Source organism: Bos grunniens, chromosome X (genome assembly GCF_055505025.1).
Source record: "Bos grunniens cultivar Pamir isolate PY7600 chromosome X, Bosgru_T2T1.0, whole genome shotgun sequence".
Lineage (NCBI taxonomy): Eukaryota > Metazoa > Chordata > Mammalia > Artiodactyla > Bovidae > Bos > Bos grunniens.
In genome coordinates this window covers 19,303,818-19,318,229 of record NC_141194.1, presented here as the reverse complement: position 1 = coordinate 19,318,229, position 14,412 = coordinate 19,303,818, and the positions used below count along the sequence as shown (strand labels likewise).

At 36.0% G+C, this 14,412-nt stretch overlaps 1 long non-coding RNA gene across 2 annotated transcripts in view; it reads left to right on the top strand.

Annotated features, from left to right (window-relative positions):
• The window catches only part of LOC147339896 (uncharacterized), a 784,113-nt gene that overhangs the window by 640,326 nt on the left and 129,375 nt on the right, over nucleotides 1-14,412 (top strand). Inside the window, exon 10 of one of the 2 annotated variants that reach the window (XR_015159683.1) lies at nucleotides 3,001-3,182. This is a non-coding gene — a long non-coding RNA (uncharacterized LOC147339896). Of the gene's footprint in view, nucleotides 1-3,000; nucleotides 3,483-14,412 lie in introns of those variants that run through there. The other variant, XR_015159682.1, reaches the window with a different exon arrangement.

Genomic DNA, 14,412 nt, shown 5'->3' with positions numbered 1-14,412 from the left:
GTCTTCTCCAACACCACAGTTCGAAAGCATCAATTCTTCAGCGCTTAGCTTTCTTTGCAGTCCAACTCTCACATCCATACGTAACTACTGGAAAAACCATAGCCTTGACTAGATGGGCCTTCATTGACAAAGTAATGTCTCTGCTTTTTAATATGCTGTCTAGATTGGTCATAACTTTGCTTCTAAGGAGTAAGCATCTTTTAATTTCATGGCTGCAGTCATCATCTGCAGTGATTTTGGAGTACAGAAAAATAAGTCTGCCACTGTTTCTACTGCTTCCCCATCTATTTTCCATGAAGTGATGGGACCAGATGCCATGATCTTAGTATTCTGAATGTTGAACTTTAAGTCAACTTTTTCACTCTCCTCTTTCACTTTCATCAAGAGTCTCTTCAGTTCTTCTTCACTTTCTGCCATAAGGGTGGTATCATCTGCATATCTGATATTTCTCCTGGCAATGTTGATTCCAGCTTGTGATTCATCCAGTCCAGCATTTATCATGATGTACTCTGCATATAAGTTAAATAAACAGGGTGACAGTATACAGCCTTGACATATTCTTTTTCCTATTTGGAACCAGTCTGTTGTTCCATGTCCAGTTCTAACTGTTGCTTCCTGACCTGCATACAGATTTCTCAGGAGATAGGTCAGGTGGTCTGGCATTCCTATTTCTTGAAGACTTTTCCATAGTTTGTTGTGATCCACATAGTCAAAGGCTTTGGCATAGTCAATAAAGCAGAAATAGATGTTTTTCTGGAACTCTCTTGCTTTATCAATGATCCAACAGATGTTGATAATTTGATCTCTGGTTTCTCTGCCTTTTCTAAAACCAGCTTGAACATCTGGAAGTTCATGGTTCACATACTGTTGAGGCCTGACTTGGAGAATTTTGAGCATTACTTTGCTAGCGTGTGAGATGAGTGCAATTGTGCAGTAGTTTGAGCATTCTTTGGCATTGCCTTTCTTTGGGATTGGAATGAAAACTGACCTTTTCCAGTCCTGTGGCCACTGCTGAGTTTTCCAAATTTGCTGGCATATTGAGTGCAGCACTTTCACAGCATCATCTTTTAGGATTTGAAATAGCTCAACTGCAATTCCATCACGTGTGCTAGTGTTCTTCATAGTGATGCTTCCTAAGGCCCACTTGACTTCACATTGCAGGATGTCTGGCTCTAGGTCAGTGATCACATCATCATGATTATCTGGGTCATGAAGATCTTTTTTGTATAGTTCTTTATGTATTCTTGTCACCTCTTCTTAATATATTCTGCTTCTGTTAGGTCCCTATCATTTCTGTCCTTTCTTGTGACCATGTTTGCATGAAATGTTCCCTTGGTAGCTCTAATTTTCTTGAAGAGAACTCTAGTCTTTCCTATTTTATGGTTTTCCTTTATTTCTTTGCACTGATCCCTGAGGAAGGCTTCCTTATCTCTCCTTGCTATTCTTTGGAACTCTGCATTCAAATGGGTGTATCTTTTCTTTTCTCCTTTGCCTTTCACTTCTCTTCTTTTCATAGCTATTTGTAAGGCCTCCTCAGACAGCCATTTTGCTTTTTTGCACTTCTTTTTCTTGGGGATGGTCTTGCTCCCTGTCTCCTGTACAATGTCATGAACCTCCGTCCATAGTTCATCAGGCACTCTGTTAGATCTAGTCCCTTAAATCTATTTCTCACTTCCACTGAATAATCGTAAGGGATTTGATTTAGGTCATACTTGAATGGTCTATTTTGGCCTCACTTATCATTAATTTTTATATCTCTTAGGAACCCAGAATAATATTCTCTGGGCATCAAAGATTTGTAAATGGTGTCAAATTTCACAGTTCTCTTGAGAAGGCATAAACATTTCATGTTGAAATGTTTGTCTTCTTGCTATTGTCCTTATGGTGCTACTTTCCAGTATGTTCATTTGCATTTGACTTTCCACCCTTACACAATAATCCCTTAAAACCTAGATCAGATAGATCATGAAGCTCTTCAAATTCAATGGCTCTTGCTTATTTCAGAGTATGAGTACTTAAAAGGACTTACAAGACCCTACATGATCTAGGTTTTCATTCCCTATCTGACCCCATCATCTATTTCTCTCACCTGCTCTCATTCTAATATAGTTACACTTACTCAGCATCCCTTGAAAATGCCTCTGAGCCTTTACACTTGTTTTTATCAAACTACCTAGAACATTTTACTGCCACCTATTTATATTATTTACATACACTGCTTCCCTTCCTCCCATGTCTCTTGAATATCATCTTCTCACTGACAGTTTTCTTGAACACATATAAAAAAATTGAACCTTTCTCTCCTCGGCACTTCCTGTCTCTCTTAGTTTTCCTTTTAAATCCTGATCATTGTCTTATATAATGCATATTTTGCCTATATTTATTTATATTATCTGCCTTTCCCCAACTAGAATACTAGCTCCGTGAAGACAGAAATGTTTGTCTATTTTAACTTCTAAAGCCATATGCCAAAACAGGGACTGATACAAAGTGAGATTTCAGTCAATATTTGCCAGATAAATAAATTAATTTGAATCTGCTGTGTCTGGTTTAGTGTATGCAACTTTTTCTTCCCTATGCCCTTTCTACCTCTTTTCTCCCTTTCTTCCCAAGTGGGGCTATAGAATAAAAGGACCTATCTTTTACCAGGGTTGTAAGTTTCTGGGAAACTTTATCTCAAAGATAAACCAAATGCAAAGACAACCCTGTTGATTATGCTAAAGGGAATATGGGAATGTCTATCCTGGCCTTGCAGCTGTCTTGTTTTAAAAAGATAGAAGCTATGGGTTCTATTAAATTAGGGTATTCTCTTTCTTCTGGAAAGGATGCATAAAAAGCTAAGCTACTACATGTATACAAAGGGCATGGTCTAATGACCTATCCATGTCTCCACTGTTTTCTTCCCAATGCCTTGTACAAAGCCTAAAACTAATGACGTAGTACTCAAAAAATTGGTAAAAGAAAGAAAGCTAGGACAACTGATTCTTTCTGTTCCCACAGGACTACTCGTCACCTCGGCAAAAGATCTTCCTCCCCTGAAACAAGCAGAATGGGGGTGGTTGGTGGCCATGTTCACACCCATACTTGATATTGACTTCCACAATGCAAGGATTCAAGGTGTACAGCTTCCTGTGAGAATGTAAACTGGCAGTTCTCTGTGGTGGCCTGCCGGGGTGCCAAAGGTAGGAAGTGAAACCAGCTGTCTTGGACGTTTTAACAATTCTTTGAATGCCAAGTATGGTGACTTTAGACACTATGTGAAAAGTAATGAGGTCTATCGCTGTGGGAGCTAATTAGATATTCCAGGCCATGTAACTTGTATTTCATAAACCAGAAACTTTTAATGGGCCTTTTTATTTCCTTTGGGTGTTCCTTCCTTCCTTCTCACTATAGGTTGTTGCTCAAGTATCTCTGGCCATTGCTAATTATCTATTCGCCTCAGGCAATACAGGATCTGACTGTCAGTCCAAGAGCAGCCTTGGGCAAAATAATTCACAACTATATTTACCCCAAATTATTCTTTTGGCTCTCTCTGCAACAACACTTTCCATCATCACAGTTACCTTGGTGCTTTTAAGATTTTTCCCTGCTTGCAGCTGTTTGATCCCATTCATCCCTCTGGAGGTTGAACTGTTAGATGTTAGACTCTGAGTCCCATGGGTCTGCATTTATTCTTAGCTAGCCCAGGGAATCGATACTCCAATATTTTCCAAGATTATAGAATTAAAAATGTATTAGTCTGAATTAAGGAACATTTCAGCTGCCCTCAACTTTTAGAATGTTATTGAATGATTGCATAAATATTTTATCCTTATCTGTTCCAAAAAGAAGTTTGGGCACCTGACAAGGTAAATACAATATGACAATATAATATATTGAAAATAAGTGATGGAGACTTGAGATGAAAGACTATGGAATTCATATTTGCCTCATACCCTTCTAGATTTCTTTCTAAAATAAGAAGGAAAAAAGTTATCCAAGGGTAAGAGTGAAGAAAGTGGGAGAGCAGGCCATGAAAAACTGAGAGATTTCAAAAAATGACTTCATGAAGGTGTGCCAAAGGGAGAGAGTTTTAAAGGGTACTTATAAAGATTACCTGGGTTTCCCAAGTGGCTCAGTGGCAAAGAATCTGCCTGCCAATACAGGGGACATAGGTTCGGTCCCTGGGTTGGGAAAATCTCCTGGAGAAGGAAATGACAACCCACTCCAGTATTCTTGCCTGGGAAATCTAATGGACAGAGGAGCCTGGAAGGATACTGTCCATGGGGTTGTGAAAGAGTTGAGCATGATATAGCAACTAAGCAACAACAACAACACAAAGGTTACATAAGTGGGCATGTGAATAATCAGAATAGTATTAAGATTACTGAGCAGCACAGCATGCATCCTATGTGATAATGGAGCAACTGCTTCAAAATTATAGTCCATGTTCCTATAGTGAGAAAAAAACATAGATGTAAAGAAAGAATGAAAACATCCAAGGATTTGTAAATTTTATCTCTTACACACCTTTTCTAAAGAATATCTCAAGGATGAACTCTGCCCAAAAAAACAATTTTTTTGAGGTAAACCAAGCAAAAGGAATCAATGGGAACTGGGAAACGATGGCTCCAATTCAAGTAAGTGCTGAAGTGACATCTCAACATGACAGCAGTTTGGCAGGCTTGCAGAACAACCAAGCCAGTTTGGATCTAGTCGATAGAGACTCTAGGAGGAAGGCTTCCAGGTAGTAGGATGGGGGTGGTGGTGGAAGAAATTGATAGACTAGAATGTGTAATTCAGCACTTGGAAAAAAAGAATGGAATTATAAAGTTAAATCATGCAAGAAATAAGCAAAGGCCATTTGAAACTCCAGAGGGGAAAAGAAAGCCTGAAAACTATATAAAAAGTCATGAATGATGTAACTGTGAAACAAATTGTACTATGATGTTCAGGAGTTAAAAAAAAAAAAAAATATATATATATATATATATAGAAGACAATACTTATTTGCACTTGAACCAATCCTCTTCATGTGGCTTGAGGATCGTAGTATTGAGCTCAGGGTGAAGGGAATGCAGTCTCAAAATAGAACTTGGCCTGTACTGAAGGTATTTATGTTGTCCCAAAAATGAAAATGTTCTTTATTGATTTTGAGGTTTTACAATCATTCTATGAAACAATTATTGAAATGTTGACTTTGGTTGCAAACAATTTAAATGTTAACAATCTGGTAATATAAAAGTAAGTACATAATTCAAATTAGTTAGAACACGAGTGGAGGATCCTGGGATACATGGAAGAAAGGGTCAGTATGCTCATATCCTCAAAGTCAGGGAATTTGTGCACATGAGCTCAGTTGTGTCCAACTCTTTGTGACTGCATAGACTGTAGCCCGCCAAGCTCCTCTGTCCATGGGATTTCCCAGGCCAGAAAAATAGGATGGAGATACTGATGGAGGTTAGAAGAAGAGCTAGTGGAATATTCTGTTTAATGCTACAAATGTGACTAATTAGAGAATTAAGCTCAGTAAAAAAAAAAAAATAGAGGAGGAAAGAGAAAAGGGAAAATTAATAAACTAAATCCACATGTTTCAAAGGTAAGAAAATATATTGATATTATTTAGAGATATGGAGATTACCATCATAAATTCTCTGAGCAGAAACACTTAAATAAGTTGTGTTGTGAAAGTGGTACTGAGGAGTGAGGTAAGGAGTGAGAAACTATGGTCATTGTACCTTTTCTGTTTCTTAGTTTTACAGTATATATCTCTCCTTTTTATTTATTTAAAAAAAATTTTAGAGTGTAGTTGATTTGCAATGTTGTGTTACTTTCCGGTGTACAGCAAAATGATTCAGTTACACATATACACACATTTATTCTTTTTTCAGATGCTTTACCTATATAGGTTATTACGGAATATTAAGAGTCCTTGTTGGTTATCTGTCTTATAATATAGTAGCGTGCATACATTAACCTCAAACTCCTAATTTATCCCTCCTCCCCCCACTTTTCCCCTTTGGTAACCATAAGTTTGTTTTTGAAATCTGTAAGTCTGTTTCTCTTTTGTAAATAAGTTCATTTGTATCATTTTTTAAAAATTAGATTCCAAGTGATATCATATGATACTTGTCTTTGCTTGGCTTACTTCACTTAGTATGACAGTCTCTAGGTCCATCTGTGTTGCTGCATATGGCTTTATTTAACTCTTCTTTTATGGCATTGCTTCTAGTGTTATAGCAGACTAAGTGTTCCGAGGGAGTAAAGCATATTCACATATGGATCCACCGCATAGTAGTGGACTTAAAGAAGGCAAGAGAGTATCCCAATAAGCCCTCTAACCCAAAAAAGAGGTCTGAAGTATGAGCTGGGAGTATAAAATGGAGGATAGCTGGGAAAAAGAGGGATCCTGAATATGGATGAGAATAGAAGTACTGTCTGTATGGATACTGTGAGCTTTGATCCAGAAGCAAAGTAGGGAAATTAAAGGTATGATTTTGTACTAAGGTGAAATTTTATTTTATTTTTTTTTAATTAAAAGATAATCACTTTACAATATTGTTTTGTTTTCTGCCATACAACAATGCAAATCAGGTGTGTGTGTGTGTGTGTGTGTGTGTGTGTGTGCTCGCGCACGCGCTCACAGTCATGTCCAGCTCTTTGCACCTCCATGGACCCCTCTGTCCTTAGAGTTCTCCAGGTAAGAATACTGGAGTGGGTTGCTATTTCCTATTCCAGGGCACATCAGCTATAAGTATACATATATCCCCTCCCTCATCATAGAGCACCAAGCTGAGGTCCCTGTGCTATACAGCAGCTTCCCACTAGCCATCCATTTTACACACCGTGTTGTATATATGTCAATGCCACTTTCGATTTGTCCCACAAAGAAAGGAGGGTAAACTGCAACATTAAAGGGAAGTAAAAGTGGACTCAGCTTGGTGGTGGCCATTGGTCATCAGCAACAAAAGCAAATCCTCTTTGGGGAAAATGTTCTTAACTTAGGTAGCACTCCCACACAGTAGTATCAAGTGATGGCCTCACAATCAAATAGCACCCAAGAATAGAGAAGGAAACTGAAATGAATGAAAGTAAGGAGAAACAACCACCACACATTAAGACTCCCCAAATCACTGATACACAGATTGGAAGGCACATAATACAAAACCATTATGTTTGAAATGTTTTTTTTTTTTTAAAGAAACATTTGCAAACAATAAGAGCCCATTGAGAAGAGACTGGAAATGTTTGTAAATGAAATGAGAACTTGTAAAAAGTTTTAACTAATAGAATAAAAAGGTGATAATATATTCATAAAGTGAAATTATATTAAGCTATGAAAACATATGAACAACAGCCACATCACCAATTTGCCTTTCTTGATTCTATTACTTCTTCTGAGATTCTGATCAGGGTGCGAATTTTCCAGAGTGATGGAAAATGTGAATCCACATATACAGGAAACACAATGAATCTCAAGCACAATAAGTAAAACAGACTCATGCCAAGACACATTGTAGAGAACCTGCAGAATTTCAAAGACAAAAATGTATTAAAAGGTATCCTCCTAGGAGTAGGAATGATTACCCATAAAAGAAAGACAATTAGATTGGTAGCAGACTACTAATTAGCAAGATCAAAACTAGAAAGTGTGCTTAAAAATAATGAATCACAACCTAGAAATGTGTATTCAGTAAACTACCTCTAAAATGAAATGAAGATTCTTGAAGAACACCATAAATTATGATACCTTCACCACCAATGACTTTTGCTAAGTGAAAGTGAAATCGCTCAGTCGTGTCCGACTCTTTGCAACCGCATGGACTGTAGCCTACCAGGCTCCTCTGTACATGGGACTTTCCAGGCAATAGTACTGGAGTGGATTGCCATTTCCTTCTCCAGGGGATCTTCCCAACCCAGAGATTGAACCTGGGTTTCCCGCATTGTAGACAGACGCTTTACCGTCTGAGCCATCACTTTTGCTAAAGGAGCTGCTAAAGGATGTTCTTCAGGAAAGAGTTATATTATCACAGAAAGACAATCTGAGCAAATAAGAAGGTAAAAACAAATATTAACCACAGAGTAAGCAATATAATAACAATAACAGATTTATAATGCTGGAAAACAAAACAGCATGTAATTTTGGAAAGTCATATTTAGAATTAACATATTCCAATGATATTGTTTAGTTAAATACATAAGGTAAAATTTCAAGGGTGAAGGTTAAGAAATATAATTAACAAAACAGTAAAGACAAAAAGCACATTAGAGAAAAAAAAATCAACCCAAAATTGAAAGGAATAAAAAGAATTTTTAAAAGCATGATAAATATAAATATAAACTTTAAAGTAAGATAATATAAGTAAGTCTTAACATATATTCAATAAATATAAATAAACTAAACTTACCAGTGAAAAACAGATTATCGTATTGGGTTAAAATAGAAAAAAAATCAACTGACTGTATGATCTTTATAATAGGCAAGCCAAAAGCATGCAGTGCAGAAGCTAGAAAACCAAAGGACATGAGAAAATAAACTGGGTAAATATTGACTAAAAGGAAAAGAATTCTGGGATCATTATATTGATATCTGACCAAAAAGTCTTTAAGACCAAAAGCATTAGAAATAAAGAAGGTCACTACATAAAGTTGAAAAAAGATCAGTCCACCAGGAAGATAACATAATTCTAAACTTGCATGAATCTAATATATGTGTCAAATTTGGTGTGGCAAGAAATTGATACAATTGTATGGGTAAATTCATACATTCACCATTAAGAAACTTGGTGGAAAATTTTAACACACCTTTCTCAATAAACTCAAGAATTTTTAATTATCAAGTATAATGAAAGAAAACTGGAAACAACCCAAATATTCATTTAATAGTAAAACAGAGAAAAAATATGATAGAATCATAAAATAGAATGCTGTACAGCTATGACAGCTCTGAAAATAAATGAGCGATAGCTGCATCAACAGTATGTACATAGCTCACAAACGTAATGATGAGTAAAAGAAAACAAACATAAAATAATACATACTGTATGATACTATATAACTTATAAAGACTATAGTACATGAAGTCAGTTTTTAAATTTAACAGTCAAATATTTGTCGGTCTGGGGTGAGCAGTCTTTTCCAGATACCAAGATTTTAAAGCTCTTATAATTAACACAGTATGTTAGTGGACATAATGAAAACAAACTGAGCAATAAATTAGAATAGAGATCTAGGAAATGTGCGTGTGTGTACAAAACTTTGATTGTATGACAGATGTTGTGTTGCTTACCACTGTGGAATACAGGAGGACTCTTGGGTAAATGATACTGGGAACAATCATCTTTCCATGTAGAAAATTTAAAGCGTTTAGATAAATCCTTAAATTGCACAATTCATAAAATCAATTCTAGAAGCTTTGAGGACTCATTTGTGAAATGCAAAACTAAAACTTTTAGAAGAAAATATAGGAAAATCTTTCTGACCTCTGTATAGAAAAGGGTATTTTTAAGACACAAAAGATCTGTGCATAAAACCAGAGATGTATAAATTTAACTGCTTTATAGTTAAGTACCATTATGCATTAAAACATACTAGAAAGAAAAGGAAATTGAAGCCAACAACTGGGTGAAGTTATTCGTAAAGCATGTAACTAACAAAGGATTAGTGACCAGAGTATGTTAAAAATACAACTGAATAAGAAAAAGACAGCCCAAAAGTAAATTAGAATAAATTCAGAAACCGAGCAATTCACCAAAATAAAGAAATATCCATAGCCAATGAGCAGATGGAAAGATTCATAAATCTTTTACTAATGCAAATGCAAATTAAGAGTGAAATAATATAGCACTACACACCCACCAGAATGGCAAAATATTGAGAAGCTTGACAGAGGATGTGTATCAACAGAAATACTGTTATGCTCAGCTAGTAGGAATATAAATTAGAGTGACTTTGGAAAATGAATTTTCTGTCTCTCTCAAAGCAGGGTATTTACATATCCTATGACCAAATACTTTCATATCTAGGAATGTGATTTAGAAAAACTCTTACACATTTTCACCAAGAGAACCATATAGGAATCTTCATAGACATACTGTTTGTAGCAGTCTAAAGCCAGAAACGATCCAAATGCCTAGAGATTGGAGAATAGAGGAATGTATTAATATATATAGATATACACACACACTACATGCAGTCACAAATATTGGTTTGGCCCAAAAGTTCATTCAGGTTTTTCCATAAGATGTTATGGAAAAAGTCAAACAAACTTGTGGGCCAACCCAATAAATATGAACCAAACCAATCAATCCTAAAGGACATCAACCCTGAATATGCATTGGAAGGACTGATGCTGAAGCTGAAGTTCCAATACTTGGTGGCCACCTGATTCGAAGAGCCGACTCATTGGAAAAGACCCTGATTCTGGGAAAGATTGGGGGCAGGAGGAGAAGGGGACCACAGAGGATGAGATGGTTGGATGGCATCACCGACTTAATGGATATGAATTTGAGCAAACTCCAGAAGATAGTGAAGGACAGGGAAGCCTGGCGAGCTGCAGTCAATGGGGTCACAGAGTTGGACATGACCTAGTGACTGAACAACAACAGAATCTCAAATATAAGAAGTCTAGTTGGAGAAGACCATGAATTTGGGTGTAAGCTTCTTGCCATTTGAAGCAGAGAGGGAATAATTGATTATATGAGTCATGCAACTCATGAAACCACATTTACAGAGACAAACAACTATTCCTGGTATTACAAGTTTACTCTTGACATTGGAACTAAAGATTTACTTCACTACCAAAACTTAACTATATGAAACTATTAAAACAAATACAAGGACTTCCCTCGGTCCAGTGGCTGGGACTCTGTGCTCCCAATGCAGGGGACCCAGGTTCCATCCCTGGTCAAGGAACTGAATTCTGCATGCTGCAACTAAGACCCAAAGCAGCCAAATAAATGAATATTTTAAAAAATACATCCTAAAATTCCAGCTCCCAACACATATTGGATGGGCCAAAAAGAAGATGTTGTTACAGGAAAAACCTGAACAAAGTTTTTGGCCAACCCAGTATATCGCTGATTTTTTTTTTTACATAGTCAGGGTTTAGATAGTCACAGACTGCAGAGCCCCAGAAGGAAGAATGCATTGGAGCTTTGGGGAAAGCAGAGCTTGTTTTTGGCTGCCCTGTCAGGTTCCTCTCTTCCTTCCGGTTAGTATTCTGGAAATCCACATACACCCATAAGATGGCTTAGCTAGGTAAATGGTAATAGAATTGGTAGGCAACTACCCTGATTCTGTTGACTCACCCAGATAGCAAGAAGACAGGGGAATATGGTTTTGTGTTATCCTTCTGTGTTTGGAAAGTATCACCAAAGACAAAATGTGACTTAGTATAATAAGGATTCTTTTTCTGCAGTTGGCCTTTCAAACATTTGTTTCAAAATGAACTCAATATTAATAGTTTGGAATATCACTTCATTTTATATAATAGATAATGCATGTATTTAATAATTATCAGTAACTTACTTTCACATTTACAAAGAATATATAAAATAGGAGATTTGAGAAAACTTCTAGGTCAACCACCCATGACACACACACACATATTGTATCAATATATATTATAAAGCAAAACATTCTTTGCATGGCATAAATACCCTTTACATCCTGACTTTGACCTATTTCTCTAATATCTCATACAATCCCCAGCACATGTTCACTAAGATCCCCTATACCAGAATTCTTATTCTCCCAGTAAAATTTCCTTCCTCTATTATTGGTGCAGTCTCTCCCCCGACCCATTACTCTGTAATGCCCAATTATCTCCATCTAGTAATCTCCTTGTCTGCTTCAAAATTCAGCTCTGCTGTTGGCTTCCTCAACGTCTTCATACATGGGGAAATAATTGTTCTCTTATTGTCACATAGCATCTTACATAGATCTCAAGATTTTCTGTGTCTTTCTCCCTATGTCTTAGATTGATTCTCTACTTCAGCCAATGAGATCATTTCCAGACACTGGCATGGCTACATGAATCTCCTCTAACAATGAATTGTTATTCATTAATTCTAATCACTTACAATTGTTTATTGCTTTATGTTTTTTTTAAAGGTGCTTTGAGTTCCACTGTCGGTTTGATCCTACAATATTTTGGGAAGGAGGTATTACTTATATTTTGCAAATGAAGGACCAGGGACATGTACATGAGTTTCCTAAGACTGCACATAGCAATTTCTCAGTATCTGACAAAATTATATAAATATTTATCCCTTGCCAGCAACTTCACTCCTAGAAATCTGTCTCAAGACAGAAGTGGCAAAATATGAAATGATCCTTGTAAACAGCTATTAATTATAACACTATTTATAATAGCAGGAAGTTAGAAATAAACCAGTGTTTATCAAGAGGAAACTGAATAAATTAACTATAGGGCATCCACCCAAAGGAGTACTATGCTGCTGTAAAAAGGAAAAAGAAAGATGTCAATGTCCTATGAAATGGTCTCTCCGGGACATACTGTTAAATGTAAGGAGAAGAATACTCCATATGATATATTTCATGCATATATATATATATATATATAAATTTTTTATTATAAATATTGATTTATTTTTTAAGTATAGTAGATTTATGAACTTTTCAGCCAACCCGATTATTTTCCTGGTGTTGTGTTAATTTCTGCTGCACAGCAAAGTGACTCAAGTTATATTTATATATTCTTTTCTATATTCTTTTTCATTATGGTTTATCTCAAGATGTTGAATATAGTTCCCTGTGTTATACGATAGGACCTTGTTGTTTATCTATTCTTTACATAATAGTTTGCAGCTGCTAACCTCAAACTCCCAGTCCATCCCTCCCTCAGCCCACTTCCCCTTGGCAACCACAACTCTGTTTTCTATATCTATGAGCCTGTTTCTGCTTCAAAGATAGGTTCATTGTGTCTATATTAGATTCCACATATAAGTGAGATCATATAGTATTTGTCTTTCTCTTTCTGAACTACTTCCCTTAGTATGATAACCTCCAGGTACATTTATGTTTCTGTAAATGGCATTATTTGGGTCTTTTTATGGCTGAGTAATATTCCAGTGTTATTTTTATTTTTTGATAGAAACAATGGAGACTAAACCAACTAATAAAAATGTTTACCTGTAAGAGAAAAGAAAGAGTACAGCTTGGAAGGGAAAAAGATCAACTCTGTATTTATCTGTAACTATCTTTTACTATAGTTTTGAATTGGGAAATATCTAAGTGGTTTATATTATTTTAAAACAAAATAAAGCATAAAATTAATCCTCACAAATTTAAAATTTACTTTAAAATATTTTATGTATCAGGCCGCAGGATAAGCACATAAGGAAGAATTATTTTAAGTGACTTTAAAAGACAGAGTTTTGACACTGTATCTGCTATATTATCTATTCAAAGGACAAAAAGAGTCAAATAAATATTAGACTGCAATCAAACACCTATGTAAGAAATAATATGGTATTGTTATTTTGAATCTATATGGGGTGATTTATATAAATGTCCTTAAGAACTAAGATTTGGGTCATGAACAAAAGAAGATAAAACTATGAAATCAAAGGAGTTAAATATAGTCCCTGTAATCTTACATGTGAATTTGAAACATCACTATAAACTAAAGGTTTAGTTTTCTTTTCTGTAGACTGCAAATCTCCTACCTCAATTCCTCAATTCTCTGAAGAGAAGCATAGAACTAATGATTACCCCTAGCATCTAAGTTGTCATCTTTAAATATGAAGTCCTATTAAATGAACCAGAGTTCCTTAGAGAAATGGGTGATTTCAGTTCTGAGGCAGGAAATGTACAAGATGAACTTTGGGGCATCTAGTTCCAGAAATATAAAAGGTAGTGTCATTACTGTCCTGTTAAAGGAACACAGAAAAATCCTACTGTCAGATTTGGAATAATTTAAGCGTAGTAAGACTAAGAAGGACTCCCTGGTGGCTCAGACAGTAAAGCATCTGCCTACAATGCAAGAGACCCGGGTTCAATCCCTGGGTCAGGAAGATCTCCTGGAGAAGGAAATGGCAACCCACTCCAGTATTCTTGCCTGGAAAATCCCATGGATGGAGGAGCCTGGTAGGCTACAGTCCATGGGATCACAGAGTGTCAGACACGACTGAGCAATTTCACTCACTTAAGACTAATAAACATAGTGGGCCTGTGAACATAAGAGGATTAATAATAGTACTAAAATCAATCTAGCTCTTTCAGAGTTTATTAAAGAATCAACTTCCCATTCTCAAAATTGGTAAATAATGTAAATGAATGCAACATTTAACCTACTATTTGTGTTTGAACTGTATTTTAGAGTCACTGAATAGCCTGTAAGAACATCCTTTTTAGAATGCCAAGTAATAAATTCATAAGGAATGATAATATTACAAAAATCACAATTGT